Here is a 19,257-nt window from a genome sequence, read left to right as displayed (position 1 = left end):
ATGGCTAGGGCTGCCCTCCGGAGGGGCTGGCTGACTTTCAGCCAAATGAGAGTCGCTAGTCCGGCAACAACAACCGAAACAATTCAATTTGCTGAAACACGACATGTTGGTTAGTAGACAGACAAAAATAACATATAACTGACTTTATATCACAGATAACATATATGTCGACATTATTCTCTGCAGTTCAACCTATCCAAACTTGATGCATCCAAACAAACGAACCGAGCCCGTCGACTCCCGTTCGTGGAGAATTATTCAAAAAGGATCAACAGAATCACAACAAGCAGTCTCCCAACAGACTGGCAAGAGGCTGTCAGACAGGGGTAACCACGAACTGGACTACGGACCATCCCATGACCTCCCTGGTTCACCACTGAGACTGTTCTGATGTAGTCCAAGCCGTACTTCAGATATGTCTCATGGCTACCCAGTTACAGCCACAGGCCTTTCCGAGTGCAATCCGGCCATGTATTACTCACAGGTAACAACTAGGCATCTGATCAGTATCTCAAAATCACAAAAGATCCGCGGAGTCTCTACAATCAGTCCCTACCGGACCATCCTGCAAGACCTCCGTAATTCTCCTAGGGTACTCACGACCCCTCAAATCAAATACAGTTAACTGTTCCAAATGCACCGCTTAACAGCGCGTGCTTCAAACAAATGCAGCGCTCAACAGCGCATGCTTCAAACAAACAAATTACTCACCGGCTGCACCCAGGTACGAATGTTCGTTCTCCGCTGCCAACTTCCTACGACCAACACGGCCAGTTCCTGGGTTTAAGCCCGTAGGACCCCGGTGAAGGGTGACTAGCAGCAGAGGGCACCCCGATCGGGAGCACGGAGTGGACGTCGAACTCCCCTCCTCCCGCCCGGCCAAGATGCCCTCGATCCTGCTGCCCGAATACGGGGGAGGAAAGGCCCTATCACGGGGTCCCTTCGTGGTCACCAACTGTAGTAATCTAATAGTAATCCCAAGGGCCACACTTACCAGTGGCCCGCAATACCAAGTCAATAATAAGCAGTTGGCAACGTAGAAGGTTCAAGCGTTTATTGGCCACAACAGAACTCTACATAGAGGAGCCTCATCGATCCTCATCCATCAGGTGCGCCGAGGAAGACTGCCGGCCCCTTGGCAGGGTCACACTTACATACATAACAGATTCAACATACAAAGCCTTACAAATGGAAAAACACCAGTTAGCCCTGGGGCTCCTAAATGAGCTCATACCATATCTAGTTTTAGCTGCACATATAAGGTTACTATCTTCTACAGAGAAGGTCGGCGGGGTGACTCCCTTTCGTCTCGGGCACAGAGGAATTTCGCTTGATACTCCCTACAGCAGATGTGGCCTTGGGCCTCAGTCGTAAATACAATTCACCCTGTCTCTAGGCTGGTATGAGCTAAATCATACAGATGGTGTTCAGAGAGAACCACGTGATCTGAGGCACGACTGGTCATAATCCAAGATGGCCGTAGTATGGCTTTTCGGCCCTTTCTATCATACAAGACACAGAGAACAAATGGGCCACCTTCTAAAGCAGTTCTCGCTGTTTATGGAGTAGAGATACAGACCAAGATACGTTATGCTAACTTCACATGCTGACTTGAATCCCACACTGGGATAAACTCCCGTCGCGCGGTTTGAACAGCTTGAGTGAAGTCCGGATAAAATGCAATGTTATTGCCCTGATGCTGTAAGTCCCCTTTCTCTCGAGTCATCCTCAGGACTGTGTCACTGTCCCTATAGTTTAGTAATAGGGCCAGAATCAGGCACTGTTGAGCTCCGGGGGGGGGGGGGGGTGGTATTTGTTTGGGCCCCAGAGTGCGGTGTGCCCGTTCAACCAGTAACATCGCAGACAGAGCAGAGCCGAACAACTCTCTCAGAAGTCCCTCCACATATTGCTCCAAATTGATGATGTCCGTGGACTCTGGAATGCCAGTTTTGCGTGCATTGTTCCTCCTTGACCTCGCTTCAAGGTCCTCATTGCATGCCTTAATCACTTCCAGCACCCTATCCATACGAAATAGACGTTCTTGTGTCTCCACATGGTGGTCGTCTCAATCCGAGACTCTGGTTTCTAAGGTGTAAAATCCAAGTTTCATGCTTGTCCACTTATTGTGAGACGTAGTCCATCCTCAGCGCTAGGGAATCTAGTTTAGAGTTTATTGCACACAAGCTGACTTTCACCTCACGCAACATGGTTTTAATATTGTCCTCTTGTTCGGGTTCCAGCTGTGTTTCAGGCACCACTGTGAGCGGCGTCGAGTCGATATCCTGCAATCTTGTGGTGTTTATCTCAAAGGTGATTTTGGCTTGTTTATTGTCTATTTTACCCATTGGGACTTTTCCCAGTAGAAGTAGTACCTTCTCCACCACAGTGTGCGAAGGTACTACTTCAGGTCACTCTAGGCCATCCAGGTGTAGCGAAGAGAGAGATGCCCTTACAGTGTGTGGAGCAGGATTCAGCGTTGCTCCTACCTAGTGCACTCCAACGCAACCGGAAGACAGAACCAAACACAGCCAATTGGTAGGACAATGTGTTATTTCTCCTGTGCACCACAGATTTGCTGTACTGCAGTCAGCAGACCAAAATTCAAAGCCCGGTAGTCCCGCAGCAACCAAGAACTGTGACAGTGTCAAAAGGGGATGTGCAGGTACTCCGCAAGCTGTAAGTCCCCGAGTGCCGTCACAGCCCCCCGATCCGACCAGGGCAAAGAGCGCACAGTCAAACACTGATATATAGTAGGCTGCTATGGGGTGAAACTTTGCTCCTTGATGTGTCTCAGTCTGGCAGCGCTGTGTCCCCACTGCTTCCTGCGCCTCAAACTGCCCAGTCACTTCTGTGCCACCAGGGATCGCAAGTTGTCTGGCGCAAGCGCACACAGCGCCCACACACAGTAACGGATGCAAACAAGCACAGCTAGAGGCGTAGCCCGTGCTTTACTGTGGCAGCGTAGCCTTGACATGCTCTTCTCAAGCTAGACCAAGATGATGGAGACCTCACTGGAGCCTTTACGTCGCCTGTGCATCCCCCGCTCATCAGCCCGCAAATACAGGGAATACAATATTTCGGCCCCCACAATACTGTTGTCGGCTATTTACTCGCAGGCATCACGTTATTCACACAAAAAACGGGAGGAGATCATATGCTTATTGCTGTTCACCCGCAGTTACCCAAGTTCAGGATATGCCACAAGGCCCAGCTGGATGCACAGTCAGTGATTGGAGGCACTCACTGAGGCCACGGTTCCCTCAACATAGGGCCTCCGCACATGCGGGGGTTCCATACCTGAAGCTGATGGGGCGGCTGGCTTCATGCTGTGCTGGTTCCCTTACAGGGCCACCGCAAGGTCCCAACATCAATGGTGGGCCGCCGCAGTCATGGCCGAGGCGTGCATCAGGCCCAGCGCTCCTCCCGTGCCAGGCCCGCCCAGGCAGCCAGAGTGGCCAGTCTTGCGGAGGATGCTGCAGGGGTCTTCTAGGCAGCCTGCTATGTTGGCCTCTGATATGTGCTGCAGCGGTGACCCCCGATGTCACCGGGAAGCGGGGCCCGCTGCAGCCGCAAGACTCGCCACTCACCCCTCGGCGCACAAGCAGGCCCTGCAGGCAGTTTCAGCTCCCGGTGCGGCTGCTCGGCCACACCAGTCCACGCGCCGGAGTCCACGTCTGCACCTCAGCACCCACGCAGCCCAAACAAGCGGCCAGCCGGCATCGAGGTCGATGCTAACATACTGTGAGTCCGCACGGCCTGCGCTCCTCCACACTGGTTCCGCGTTGTGCAACCGGCCCAGGCTAGGCCGCAAGGTCATGATGGATGCTTCTGCGCTAATGAACAGCACGACTTGAGTCAAAATACAACAGTGTGCTCCGCATTGTCTGCTGAGCCCAATCTTCAATGTTAGATGCACAGATTGGTGGTTTAGCTCTGGATAAATGTCGGATAATGCACTGGGCCGGCAAAGCCACTTCACCAAGCGGCCATCTTGCTGCTCAGCTTGGCCACGCCCCTTATGTGACATTTTTTAACAGGAAAATAAAGAGATAGGGAATTGTAAACTTTCGCAGAAGGCTCAATGGACTTAGAAGGACACACTGCCCTAACAACATTTTTATCTCTTCTCCCGCCTCTTGCTTTTTTGTTGATTCTGCCCACTAACATCCACCTCACCTCTGCATGCTCTACTTTTCACCCCTTCTCTTGCCCAGCCTACTACCCACTCTTGCTACTTCAGCCCCCTCTGATATCCACTTCACCCAATAATGTTTCCTGTTGGCTTATCTCTCCCCAAGCATCTAACTTTCTCTCTTTGATTCTGCCACTCTCACATGCATCTTTCCCCACAATGCTCTTCTCCTTTCCCTTCATCATCTCACCCAGTCTCTCACCTTCTCGTGCCGGAACTTTGCAGGCACCTGCTCCTTTCATGCAGGGAGCTGTGTGCAAGGTTATAGTGACTACCAGAAGGCTCGACCAAGCAACCACAGACATCATAAAGTTCAGCACTCAACAGTGTGTTATCCACCTATGTTATAATGATTGAATGAACCTCTGGGGTAAAATGTCTCCAACCTGAAAAGGTTTAATACCGTAGATGTTTTTCAGTATTGTTTAGGGATATGAAAGTTCCCTACATTTCTAGTATTATCAGGTGCGGCCAGTGCAGGTAAGAGTGGTGTTTGTCAACAGACGATGGCAATGTAAACTTAAGTTAAAGAAAACAAACCCCACTTACCTTGTGCTCGCTGCATCGCCGACTCCCCCCGCCCTCCTGTCCGACCACTCTTACCTGCACGGGCCGCGCCTGAGTGTTATGGCCCTCCCACCATATGAGATCATAAGATGTTGTACTTTATGACTGTCTTGCAGCATCACATCAAACGCATTGAAGGTTTTCCTCAAAATTAGTTTCTTGAACATCTGAAAATGATTGCAAATACAAATCGATCTGTGAAACACACATTAAACCAACAAGGGATCCCTCTAACATCTGCAATGGAGAAAAACTACATGAGGGAAACTACACATGTATAAACTATTGCAGAATATTCTAGTATGAATTATATGACTATGGTACAACTTACATATAGGCAGGTGCATCAAGAAGACCATCGGAGAGGGTGCAGAAGACATCAGAAAAGTAACAAATCTAGTACAGTTATTGGGGAGGAAGCAAAATTCTAAGATCTTCACTTTATTTATATTTATAAGTTTATATAGCGCTAGCTACACCGGGGGGTATCAGAGCGCATTACAGAGTCAAGAGCATGGTTATAATCTGGTCACTTCGTAAATGACACACAACAAACTAGGATCAAGTACAAACAGACAGTAAATACACAAGGAAATATTTGGCAATTTGGGTGTAATACATTATGTATACGGACAGCAGCTAGGCTCTGAGTGCGGCAACTGTTTAACGGGCAAGTCGCCCATTTGGGTCCAGTGAGAGAAATACCTTCAAGGTAGACGGAGGCAGCAACAGAAATAAAACAGCCGACAGATTAACGGGTTAAAGGGAGACTAATGTAACCGAGGTCCAGAAATTGCTCAAGTGTTCCACTATTTGTTGAGGAGATGGCGTTTGAGGTCTCTTTTAAAGCAAGTGAAGGAGGGGTTGCATCGTAAGTCCCTTGGAGAGAGTTCCATATGCTGGTGGTGTTACCCGAGAACAGCAAGACTGGGTAGATTTCATTTTTAATTTGGGAGGGACGAGAAGAAGTATGTTGGAGATTCTCAGTGATCTTGTTCTTCCTGCGTTGATGTGTTTGTTATCTAAATTCTGGGGTGTGCGAGTAAATGGTTTTGTGGGTGATACAGGCAGTCTTGAAATTGCATCTTCCTTCTATAGGAAGCCATTGAAGGGTCTTGAGTGCAGGCATGATGTGATCCTACCATTTGATATCTGTAATGAGCCTGGCTGCCATGTTTAGAACTGATCTGATTTTGGGGTCCCTGTGAGGATGGCATTCCCGTAGTCAAGTTTGGAGAGGACCAGAGATTGAACGACCCTTTCGAAATCATGAATGGTTTGATTTGTTTGAGGTGTTTTTGTTTGTAAATTGCTCCTTTGGCTGAGTTTTTGATGTGCTCCTTCATTGACAGGTCTTTATCCCAAATGAATCTTAGGGATTTAGTCGAATTTGAGAGAGTGAGAGTACAGTTTAAAGCCTTCAGGTCAGTGATCCAGTCTTTGATAGGGAGGTGGTTACTTTTGGGGAGAACAAGATAATTTCTGTTTTGGTGGGGTTTAATTTTAGATGGTTAGTGTTAAACCACGATTGAATATTACACAGTGTGACACTGAGATGTTGAATGTCACTAGGAGATTTAATTTTGTAGTAGAGTTGTGTGTCATCGGCATAGAGGTGGAATTTGATTTTGTGTACCAAGTTGCTTTATATCTTGCCTCAGAGACATGCACATTTGGCGATCAGAGTTAGTATGACGAGAAAACATCAGAGTTGCAGGGCTACTACAGTCGAGCATTTTTCATTTCCTCTTATGCTTTGTTATGTGGTCACATTAGACTCGGGCAAGTTCACCACCATTTTACATGTTCACATTTTAAAGTTGAAATCTTTTCTTGGACGTTGACATTTGACACAAATCTGCTTGCGTGCCTTTAAGGATAATATTGACTTTTGAGTACATATTCATTTCTTCGTAGGCATATATTCAGAGCCTTGACCATTCTATACGAAAGCTAAATTTCACAATACAAAATGTTGATGTCTGTTATTGTTCGTTCAGTGACAGCTTTGTCAGGATAGAATCAATAATGACGGCCTGACTGGAGGTTTGGCATGGCAAAATGAGTGAAGTTTATTGTATGAACAACATCATTCCTTCGTTAAGTTAAGAGGAGCATTTTGATGACACTGCAGAGGTCGCCTCATGCCGGATTTCCAACGCAGATGAATCCTGTTTACCTCCTGAGAAGGATGGTGCCCAGTTCTGCACCAAGGCGGGCTCCCACATTAAACATGCCCACAGGTAACTGGGGAGTTAGATCACCTGCGGGGATTCTGGCAGATTCACCCACCCTAGGCACCCTAGGATAGGGATCGCTAGGTAGGAGCACAAAGATGCATGTACTTCTATGCAAGCATATAATCTATGTAACAGCACAATGGTTGAATTGTATATTTTCTTTACCATTTTTGTGATGCTGATTACTCTGTTTTTTTTCCTTCTATAGATAATTGCAGTGCATGTATTTTACACAAGAATCTTATTGCTTCAATAAGTATTTTAAAATAGCAATTCAAGTATTTCTTGTAATTTTCTTTGGGCATGCATGAGCTACCAAACGGATGGGCTTTAGATCTGTTTCCACAATTTCCTTGGGGAGTCACAGTTGTCCTATTCTGAGGTTGCACAGGTCATCTGTTACTTTGCTAGGTTAGGGGTACAGATGGTGCACTATCAGCTAGCCAGGACTAAGACCAACATATCCTGATGGTGTGTGTGGACTCAGTTTTGACGTTATGTTGTCCAATAAACATACAGTTTTACTGGGAAGGTATGAACCGAACAACAGCTTCCCATTCCTTTTCTTCTAAAGCATCATCATCATCATCATCATCATCATCATCATCATCATTTGCATTATCATCATAATCCATTAACGGGTGACAAGAGGAAGCTCCCTTGCCTCCAGTATGATCCTTTATACTGGCAATGAAAAGTCAGATAAGAACATAAAACACTAAAAGGACAACAACAATGAGGAAGATAACCTTTAGATTCTTCAACCCTCAATCCCCTAGTGCACTTTATATTTATATTTTGGACAAGAGGTTCTACCCCTCGACTTCATCATCAACAGCAAGTAAGTCTTTAAAAGCTTCTCATATATTGTTAATCTGCTCTTATAACTTCCCCAATGTATCAGAATTATGGGCAAACAATTCAGCCCCTACTCTGCTGCAAACTCCAATCTGATAGCCAATATGAGACCCAGAACATCCTGTTTTGCAGAATAATGGGCCATATGTAGGTAAAACGTGTTTTGCGATTCTCTAATTGCAATTTTTAGGGAATCACAATTAGAGAATTGCAAAACGCAATGTAGGTAGGATTAGCAAAATATTTTGCGATTCCCACCTATTCCTTATTTGCGAATCCCAAAGTGAGATTCGCAAATAAGGAATACCTTGCCATTCATTCCTATGGGCTAGAAGGCCCATAGGAATGAATAGGAAGACATTCTCAATTTGCGATTCTCAATTAGAGAATCGCAAATTGAGAATGCAATTTCAAGGTTGCAAGGGTGTCAATAGGACACCCTTTTGCACCCCTGAAATAAACATGGGTGCACATGTGGCGCACATACATGCGCTAAGGGCATGTATGTGCGCCGCATGGCACTTTGAACAATGCAAAAAAGTGCATTTTTCAAAGAAATCGCTAATTACCACCAACCTGAAGTTGGTGGTAATATGCGATTCCTTAAGCCAAAATCGCACAACTTGGATGCTTCCTACATTGCATTTAAGGAATCGCAATTTGGGATTCCTTAAATGCATTAGCAAAATAAGGAATCGCAAATTTTTGCAATTCCTTATTTTGTGTGTGGGTTTTTGTGGGCTACATAGCACACTGCCCAAATTGCGATCGCAAACGCTGAAATTTGGCGAATTTCAGCATTTGCGATCGGAATTTCGCTTACTACATATGGCCCTATATCTGTTTGAGCCATTAATTGGGTACTTATACATTTAAGAGAATTACCAGTCAAATGAGCCACTTTCTCCCAAACTCTAGCAACTTGTACCTCTGTGATAGGTAAGTCCGTCACATAATTTGGGAATAAAATAGGAGAGAATAGCGCAGTCTTGCAAATTGCTCTTTTCTTTATTCAACCTATAGCAGAAAGAGGTGGCTGAATCTCTTATAGCAAGTACTACATAACCAGTGCAGCATTAACTAGACCAGTTTTGTGGAGCCACAAATGTGCTCTCTTACCACAATTGTAATATGGGTCTGTTTGCTTAAAGACACCTCTTTGATTAAGTAAAACATTAAATGGAAAGACAGGATTTTTCTCAGTTTAGGAGTAGTAAAGTTAGGACTCCTAACTTTAAGACTTTTAGTATTCACAGAAGGCATTTAGGAGTCCTAAAGTTAGGAGTCCTAATTTTACTACTCCTAAACTGAGAAAATCCTAACTTTAAGACTTTCGGTATTCATAGAAGACATTTAGGAGTCTTAAAGTTAGGACTCCTAACTTCTGTTAATACCAAAATAAGTGCCTTTTGTGAATACCAAAATGAATAAGTGCCTTTTGTGAATACCAAAATGGTAGTAAGTTTAGGATTTTGTTTTAAGGTAGTTCTGTGAATCGAGCCCACAGTTCTTGGAATATCAATGTGGGTACAATCAGAGAAGGTATTCGGGTCTGTACTCTGACTTGCAGTTACATTGTAATTCACTGGATCTTATGAATATGCTACCATTTCCTTCTTCACAAACCAGTCTTTTCACAGCAACAGCCAGATGGGTAACAACATATTTCGATTAGGCAAACGCATAACATGAGTAGGCTGCTGGACACCAAGTTCGCCACTTGGTTGTGACCTCCAATTCCTGCTTGTTCCAGCCTGATCCAGTGACACTGCCACTGACTGGGTTTTCTCACGCAGCTTTTCCTGTTCACCATTCTTCCAACCAACAGATGCCCCAACCACCCCAGGACCTACTTAATGCAGGCCACAGTGCAACCGTGCAGCGGACATGTGCAGCAGGCACACCAAAGTCAAGCCCGTCTGTGTCTGGATCATGTCCAGCATCACAACCCCCTTGCCCTCCCTCCCCCGAAGATACACTACCCCCGAGCTCTACATCCTCGACCCCGTTCGCCGCAACAAACACTGCCACCGCGCCATCCCCTGTTCCACGGTAGGACCTTTCACCTGCACCCAGTTTCACTTCACCTGCCACAGCACACACCCCAGTCCACCGACAGCTCCACCCGATCACACCACAGACACCACCTGAACAAAAACAGCAATTTGCATGCACCCTTCTCAACAGACGCTCACTATGCAAACACACTACTGAGATTTGGGACCTCATCTCCACCCTCACACCCGACATCCTCTTCCTTGCTGAGACCTGGCTCCACCCCACTTATGCGCCTGACATCACCAACGCAATACCAGAAGGATACACGATCACCCACCGTGACCGCATCAACAAACCTGGCGGAGGGATTGCCATCATACACAAGGAATTCACCACCACAAATGATGACATCGCCCCAGCCATGGAACACCTCAACTTCAGACTCCACACAGCTGTCAAAACCAAAGTCAGGGGCCCCCTCGCTGACCATTCTCCTGGACCATGTCCAGCCTTCTGCAACTTCATCGCCCCACCTGCCATAGACTCCAACAACTACATTTTCCTTGGCATCCTCAACTTCTATTTCGATGGCCACAATGACATCAACACTACTGACCTCCTCAACAGCATGAACAACATAAGACTCACCCAAGTCATCCATGACCCCTCACACAACTCAGACCACATGCTAGACTCCATCTTCACTTCCAGTAAATTCATCAGGTACAGTCACACCTCGGAATTCAGCTGGACTGACCACTACATCGCCCACTTCAACATCACTAGCTCATGGACCTCTGCCCCCAGTCTGCTCAAAACCCCCGAGAGCAGCTGGAGCAAAGTCTCAAGGCAGGATCAACAACTGCACGGACAGCATTTCTCCCATTGGCAACAACACCCACAGAAGGTCCATCAAGCAGGCTAGACGGTACACTGAAGACCTCAGAAATGCTAAATGACACTGTAAACAACTGTAAAGGAGATATCCCACTAGCAAGGACACGACAGACAACACCGCCTTCAAGACAGCCCTCAACCTTTAAAACTGACAGTTTAGCGAATTGAAGAAAAAGGCCTTAGCTTCACACATCAAATCAAGCTCCAATAACAGCAAAGTACTCTTCAACATCGTCAAAGAAATCTACAACTCCTCAGCTGCAACAAATAACATTATCCCCTCAAAGGACAACCTTGCAAACTTCTTCCATGACAAGATCACCAACATCTACAGAAACTTCAATCCCCAACCCAAGGCCACCAACTTCTTCAAGTAACACTACAACCCCGCTACCACCACAGACATTCTGACAAACTGAATGGAGCCAGATCACCCCACATAACACCGCTCCATTATGAACTCGGTTCACTCAGGGGCCCAAACCGACCCATGCCTTCACCACATCTTCAACTTAGGGGAAGCCAGAATCAGCCATGTACTCACCACCTTGTTCAACACCTCAATTGCCACAGCCATCTTCCCTGAGGACTGGAAACAAGCAGAAGTCAACGCCGTACTAAAGAAAACATTGGCAGACCCCAGCGAACTCAACAACTACTGACCAATCTCCCTGCTCCTGTTCCCGGACAAAGTATAGGAAAAAGTCATCAACCAACAACTCTCCTCACATCTGGAATGGAAATCCCTACTAGACTCTTCCCAATCCAGATTCTACAGCAACCACAGGACCAAGACAACGCTCAATGTGGCTATGGAGGACATCCAAGCCCTACTCGACTGAGGAGTGACTGAGGCTCTGATCCTCAAAAACAGGTCAGCAGCCTTAAATACAGTCTCCCACCACACACTCATCACAAGGCTGCACAACATAGGCATCCAAGGAGCCGCTCTAATATGGATTGTCTCTTTCCTCGCTGGAAGAACGCAAAACGTCTGCCTTCACTTCCGAACCCAAGTGAATCATCTGTGGAGTATACCAAGAATCCTTACTCAGCCACACTCTCTTCTACACTTGTATTACCTCTGGCCAGTATTGCCAAAACTCACAGACTCAATATCATATCCTATGCCAACCACACACACCTCATGCTCTCCTTCTCCGAAGACACCAACAACAACAAGACCTATTTTCACAACTACATGACAGATGTTGCCAACTGTATGATGGACTACTGCCTGAATCTCAACACGGACAAGACATGGGTACTGATTTTCAGAAACAAATGCTCTCCATGGGATGCATTCTGGTGGTCCTCAGAACTCAAACCTAGTCCTTCTCCCGCTGACCACTCTAGGAACCTAGGCATCATTCTGCACAAGAAGCTAATCATGACGACTGTCTCTTCATCTTCTGCATGCTTCATGAAATATTCAAATGGCTACCCCAAATTTCAAGATGCACCATCACCCAGGCCCTAATCTCCAGCTGGCTGGAACTGTGGCAACGCTCTCTACTCAGGGTTTGCAACTCACCTCTGCCAATGACTGCAGACCACACAGAATGTTCCAGTGAAACTCTTCCTGGATCTCCCTAGATGAACCCACATCACTGTCTACCTCAGGGAACTCCAGTGGTGTTTGCCTGAAAAATGCGTCTAATCAGCTCCTTCTAGCATTATGCGAAAATAAGCTTCTGCTTCATACTGCCTGCCTCAGCAGAAAACAGTCTCGATTGTTTCTCTCTATTATTCAAGGTTGAGCTTCGCTGCACTAATGAATAGATTGTTCTGTCACTACATGCCTTTCCCAGTAGTTAGGCCTGCTCCTACTGTCAGAGAGATGGGCACGGGCAGAGTAACCTTGAAACCAAGATAGCATGTACCCAATCTCAGGATTGTAGCCCATCCTTCTGTCCCTTCTTTGTTCATCAGCGCCCAGACTGGAAAATTCCAATCTGGGTGGGTCTTTAGGGGTGCTGGAAATGTATATCTTGTATTACCGTGTTGGCGGGGGTCAGTCCTTCTGCAGCAATCCAAGGAGGCTGGTCAGACTGGACTCCACTCGATTGCATGACTAATAAATAACTTTGGTTTGCATGCTCTATTGTTTGACCGACTGTGCATTTGAAGGGAAGGCTGAGAAGTGGTCGCGAGTGACCCGGATGGCCCTAATCGGGTCACTTCCTTCAGTTGGTGCCCGAACAGGGACCCCATCGGGTGAGTGACCCTTCCTTGCCCACGGATTGGTGAGGGGGATGGGGCCACATCAGGTCGGACGGGCGGACCGGGGATCTCTGCACGAGAGAGTCTGGTACTCGCAGCTGCCCCATCTGTCTGACCGGGCGGTGCCTTGGCCAGTGGTCATCCCAGCTGGGGTCCTGAACGGCGAAACCCTTGGATCTCACCGTTTGGTCCGAAGAGTCGGCAGTGGAGAATAAAATTGTTTGACCTGTGTGCACCAGGTGAGTGTGCATTGGTTTTGTTTTGTGGCCATGGCACCACTTTGGTTTGTGTTTGTTATGGTCTGAGGATCGTTTTTCGACTAGCGCTTGAATTTCTTTGAGTTCTTTGTGAACATGGTACCACTTTGGTTTGGATTTGATGAGGTCTGAGGACTAACTTTGGTAAGATATTTGCAAATATTTGCTCGGCATTAATAGTGTACACATTTTTGTTTGGAAAATGCCCCGTTTTAGAAAGTTGTGCTGTGTGAGTTGCCGTTGTTGTTCTGCTGATGCTCGATTGGAAGAGACTCAACCTGCGCCTCCGGAAGGCGCTCCAAATTTTGAAATGGATGTCAAGCATGGCCTTGGCCCTTTTATGTTTAGTACGTTATGGCACAAATATACAAGGGACAATGCCGAGTTGCAGTGGCCGTTGACAGGCACTTTGGATGAGCAAAAGCATAATTTCCTGCAGGATAAATTGTTTGCAAAAAGAAGTAGGAAGTCAATGTTCGATTCCCTTAGAACATGGTAAAAGGAAGCTAAACAGAGACAAATGAAAGCAGAAAAGGAGGCCCAAAAGGGAAGGATGCAGACAGTGACTCAGAAAGCTGTTGCGTATGATAAAGAGAAGACTGAGAAGGGGATAGAGAGTGCTGATAGGAACGTTTGATTGCAATGTGAAAAGTCTTATGTGGTTCGAGAAGAAAATGATACATTTGTGGAGGAATTGTGAGACACCCGACCTCCGCCTCCATACGCCCCGCAGAGAATATACCCTACCATGCCACATCCTCCGTCGTCTGTCTCTTCTGCCCCTGCTGTTTGTGTTTCTTCCATTACTGACCCAGCTGCTCTGGTCGTTGTGCCTCCTGTCATTTCAGTGGCTTCGCCTTCTGCACCTGCGATAACTTCTAGTCTCCCTGCTACGCCTATTGTGTCGATGTCTCTCCTCTCTCCAGCCCTTACACCCACAACACAGCCATTAATGACATTGGTGCCAGTTCCTACTATTACTACTCCTTCCCTTTTCCTTCATTCCCCGTCAGTACTGGGTAGCGGGATGCCCGTACGTGGATCGGGAGACAGGGACTGGGAAACTGCTAGAGAGCGACTGGGACGGATATGGATACGATCTGATGTGAGGGAGAAAGAGAAAAGGGCGGTAGCCAATCAGACTGCTCAGTGGGCTCGTCATCCCATCTATAGTATGGAAGATGTGTGGAGTGTGATGAGAGATTATGAGCCGTTTGTGCAGCAGCATGCCCTTAAGCACTTGTCGGCTACACTGATTGGATTGTGGGAACAGTGCTTCAACGATGTAGCACCCCAGATTATTTACGATAACAGGGACAATGTAGATGCTGCTGGTATGGCGCCTGAGGAGGTTTTCGGTAATGTTGCAATGTTGGTAGCTTATCGAAGTAGGCTGTTTTAGAAGAGTCTGGTTTTGCCCCTCAAGACTCAGTTACCTGACCCTAGGAAAAATCCCACTGCATATTATAAGGAATTGACTGAGGCTGCTTCATCGACGGTGATGACGCTTCCGGATATAGAAATGTTCTTTGGTATGCTGGTGCCCGTTGACATTTGGAGACAGGTGGACACGCAGGACCACGTTGTGGAATTGGGTGGTGCCTGGGATCAGATTAGAGCATGGGATAAGGAGAGGAAGCCTTGGGAAAAGCCTAAGGCCGAGATACTAGCTTTACCTGGCCAAAATATTACATATATGCACTCTCTCATTCCACCGAGAAGGGTAGGTTGGGACAAGTTAACGACATGTCGTCAGAAGAAAGATGAAAGTGTGTCAAATTTCTTGACCCGGTTTGAGGGTGTCTTTTTGGATTTTAGCAGACAGGATTTGGCGATAGAAGGGGGTGTTCGATTGTTTGCTAATAGATTTGTTATGAACTTGCTTCCTGAGATAGCAACTCGTGTGCAGGCTTCGGAGAGCACTTGGACGACATCCTCCCCTTCTGTTATATTAAGTATGGCACAGTAATATAAAAACAGGGAGAATGAGGAGAAGGTGGAGAAGAAGCACAAGGAGTCGAAGACTAAGGTGTTGTTACATCAGGCATCTAGGGCAATGGGAAGGGACGTGGTGCTGGTCCGGCCCAGCTTTCCCGCACTAGCATGAGCGCTGTGGGGCCGAATCAGTGTGCGTACTGTAAGGAGGAGGGGCACTAGTGTAGCGAGTATCTGGTGTTACAACAGAAAGTTATGGCCCCTAGAGGACTGGGTTCTCGTAGACGGGGTCATAAAGAAAGTGATCAAGATAGATTTTGGGAGGATAGGACATCGCAGGGTCGCTCAGACCACAACTATTTTGATGACCCTCGAGGGAGACGGTAATATCACGATGATTATGATCTGGACAAGGTGACAGGGATGTCTCACAGCTAGGACAGCCAGGGGCAGGGTGAGGGACCAGTCTAGATACATGTAGATCAGTGAGGTACTTATATCACCGTAGATTTGCAAGGCTCAGTTAAGAAATTCTTAGTGGATACAGGTGCAATGAATAGCTCTGTTTCTTGTTCACTGGTCCCCGGGGCAGCTCTGTCTGGCCAAAATAATGTTTTGGTAGGATTTTCTGGTGTACCGGTTGTAAGCCCCATTTTCAAACCTGTTGCCTTGACTATCGGGCCTTTTACTGTAGATTCACCATTCCTATTGACATCAAACTGTAGAGAAAATTTAGTCTGGCTCGATTTATTAAAGAAGTTGCATGCAACCATCTATTGCTCTCCGGAAGGTGTTTACATGACAATTGGTCCGAATGTGGTCAGCTCTAAGCAGTGTCAGTCCAAAGATGCGCCCCTTCCTGCTGAGTTTAACCCCTTCAGTGCCACGCCCTTTCCCCCTCCTGTGCCGGGCGTTGCACTAGTGGGTGGGGTTCATGACGAGATAGTCTCGTCATGGGCACAGCGCAACCGTGCTCCATGACGAGACTATCTCGTCATGGGCACTGAAGAGGTTAAGAATGTGCTACCCACTTTGTGGGCAGCAGGTGACACGGATGTAGGACTATTGCAAATTCCCCCAATTTCCATTAAAGTTAAAGACAATGCCATTTTGACTCGTATTCCCAGTACATAATTCCACAAGCGGGGAGTGAGCTTTGCTGCGAATTTTACAAGATCTGATGGAGCCGGGAGTGGTTGAAGAGAGAGCAGCAAATGCGTATAATAGTCCTATTCTTCCTTTTCTAAAAATGCATCTTCAGACCCCCCCCCGATGACCACCCAGATGTTTATCGTTTTGTGATTGATTTGCGCGCAGTTAATAAAATAGTGGTCCCTCAGTTCCCGGTGGTCCCTGACATTATTGCCCTTCTGACAATGATTCCTTCCTTTGCTAAATTCTTCTCTGTCATTGATTTGAAAAATGCATTCTTTAGTATCCCGATCCATCCTGACAGCCGACATTTGCTCGGTTTTACCCTAGCTGGCATAAGCTTTAGATCCTGTCGTGCTCCTCAGGGCTATGCTGAGACACCCTAGTATATATAGCCAAGCCTTGAAAGCCCAATTGGACTCCCTCACGCTTTCCCCAGGTAATGTATTGCTTCAATATGTGGATGATAATACTAATAGCTTCTGACAATAAACAGGGATGCAAAGACAGTACTGTTAAGTTCTTGCTATATTTGGCTCACCATGGACATAAAGTGTCCCTTTCTAAATTTCAATACTGTCGACAGGAGGTCACCTATTTAGGTCACCTACTGTCGAAGGATGGTAGGAGATTGACCCCTGAGCGCATCAGCGCCATTGTTAAAATGTCTATCCCTAAAACTCAGAGGGATGTGTGCACTTTTATTGGCATCAATTCATTACTAATAAAGCCCTTACTTGCGATAACCACTAAAGATGTGCATGACCCCTGCCTTGGCGGCCTGAATGTCAGCAGTCTTTTGAGCAATTAAAAGTTGCGCTTTGCTCTTCACCTGTGCTTGGTACGCCTGATTACCTGAAGCCGTTCGTGCTGTATGTACACAAGATGGCTGGCTGTGCGCTCTTTGTCTTAACACAGGTCTTTGGAGGTAAGCAACTGCCGTGTGCTTATTTTTCTGCTCTGCTTGATCCAGTCGCTAGAGACCTCCCGAGCTGTCTAAGAGCGGTCGGGGCTGTGGCTGTCTCCATGAGGCAATCGGCTGGGCTCGTCCTTGATACTGACCTCACAGTCATGGTGCCCCATGCTGTGGACACCCTTTTGAATAAGACCAAGATGCAGCACCTTACTAGTGCGCATCTGACTGGTGATGAGCTAACTCTCATTGCCCCGCATATCACGATAAAAAGATGTGCCACCCTGAACCCAGCCACGTTACTATCCTTCCCTTCTGAGAGTGAGGAAATTGACATACATGATTGTATTTTTTGGACAGATGAAGAGACGAAGGGACGGGTAGACCTGCCTAATGTTCCCTTATCTGACCCTCAAGGGGAACTATATGCCAATGGCTCTTGTTTCAAATTACCAGATGGCACCACCACTGCAGCGTAAGCGCTTACTACACTGCATACGGTAGTTGAAACATCACAAGTTCACTATCAGCCCGCTCAAGCAGTTGAATTGGTCACCCTTATTAGAGCTTGTGAATTGAGCAAGGGACTGGCTGCTAATATTTATACTGACAGCCAATACACCTTCGGGGTCACCCATAATTTTGGGTAGCTCTGGGCATTGATAGGGTTCCTTACATCCCATGGGACACGTATCCAGCATGGCCCTCTTATACATAGGCTTCTGTCCACCTTGATGCTTTCCTAAGAAATTGGCTACAGTAAAGTGCAGTGCCCACAAGGCAATTACTGACAATGTGGGAAGGGGGAATACATTTGCAGACCATACAGCTAAGGAGACTGCTTGAACAAAGATGAAGAGGATGTTTTGTAGCGGGTCCCGCTAGGTGGGTGCCCGTGGTCACTATGTTTGAGGATATGCTGGACGATGTGAAGGAGATCCAAAGTTGGGCAACGATTGAGGAGTTAGCAGTATGGCAGGAAAGCACATCACACTTAGATGAGGATGGGTGTTGGACGGATAAGTCAGGAAAACAGAGATAGATGTTACCAGATGCATATGTCTTCCCTGTGTTCACTATGGCACACAGGCCAGCCCACATTAGTGCAAAAGGTATTTGTAGACTGTTAGATCATGTGTGGCAGAATGACAACATTCCCAAGGCTGCTGCTCATCTAGTTAAATACTGTATGGTGTGCATGATGTAGAATCCTGGAAAAGGCACCCCTGTCCCCCTGGTAATTTTGCACCCACTTACATCCCTTTCGAGGTCCTTTAGATGGATTTTATCGAAATGGAGCGAGTCAACAATCTGAAATATGTGTTAGTGGTTGATTGTGTATTCAGTAAATGGGTTGAGGCTTACCCTACTAAAGAGAACACAGCCATGGCGAAGGAGAAGGCACTACCAAAGGAGTTCTTCCCTCGGTTCGGTTTGCCCCATTTGATTTGGAGTGACAACGGAAGCCACTTCAATTCAAAGGTTATCCAGTTGGTGTGTGATGGTCTGCACATCAAACAAAAATGTCATGCTGCAAACCACCCCCAGGCGGCAGGTCTGGTTGAGAAGTACAATGGTACCCTCAAACTGAAATTGGCAAAGATTCAGGAGAGCACAGGATTGCAGTGGCCAGATGCTTTACCATTAGCTCTTTGGTCTACAAGAGCTGCGGATCACATTAGGACAGGGTTGTCACCATATGAGGTCGTGTTTGGATGCCCGGCGAATGTCTGGGGCGTCCCGCGACCTCGATGGTTTTCAGAAATTGAATACCCTTTGCTAGTAGATTATCTGTATGAGTTAACTAAAAGCTTGCGTTCTATTCACCGACAGATACACAAAGCCTTACCATCAGCGCCTGAGGGGTCAGGGCATGATATTAGGCCTGGAGATTTTGTGCTGACCAGACACTTCCAGAGGAAAGGAAACTTGGAGCCGCAGTGGAAGGGGCCTGCGCAGGTGCTCCTCGCCACCCTCACCACCTTGAAAGTGGCCAGCCGAAAGAATTGGCTACATTCCCAACAC

This window comes from Triturus cristatus, chromosome 2_2 (genome assembly GCF_964204655.1).
Source record: "Triturus cristatus chromosome 2_2, aTriCri1.1, whole genome shotgun sequence".
In the NCBI taxonomy this organism is placed as follows: Eukaryota; Metazoa; Chordata; class Amphibia; order Caudata; family Salamandridae; genus Triturus; species Triturus cristatus.
Note: the sequence above shows the minus strand (reverse complement) of the source record.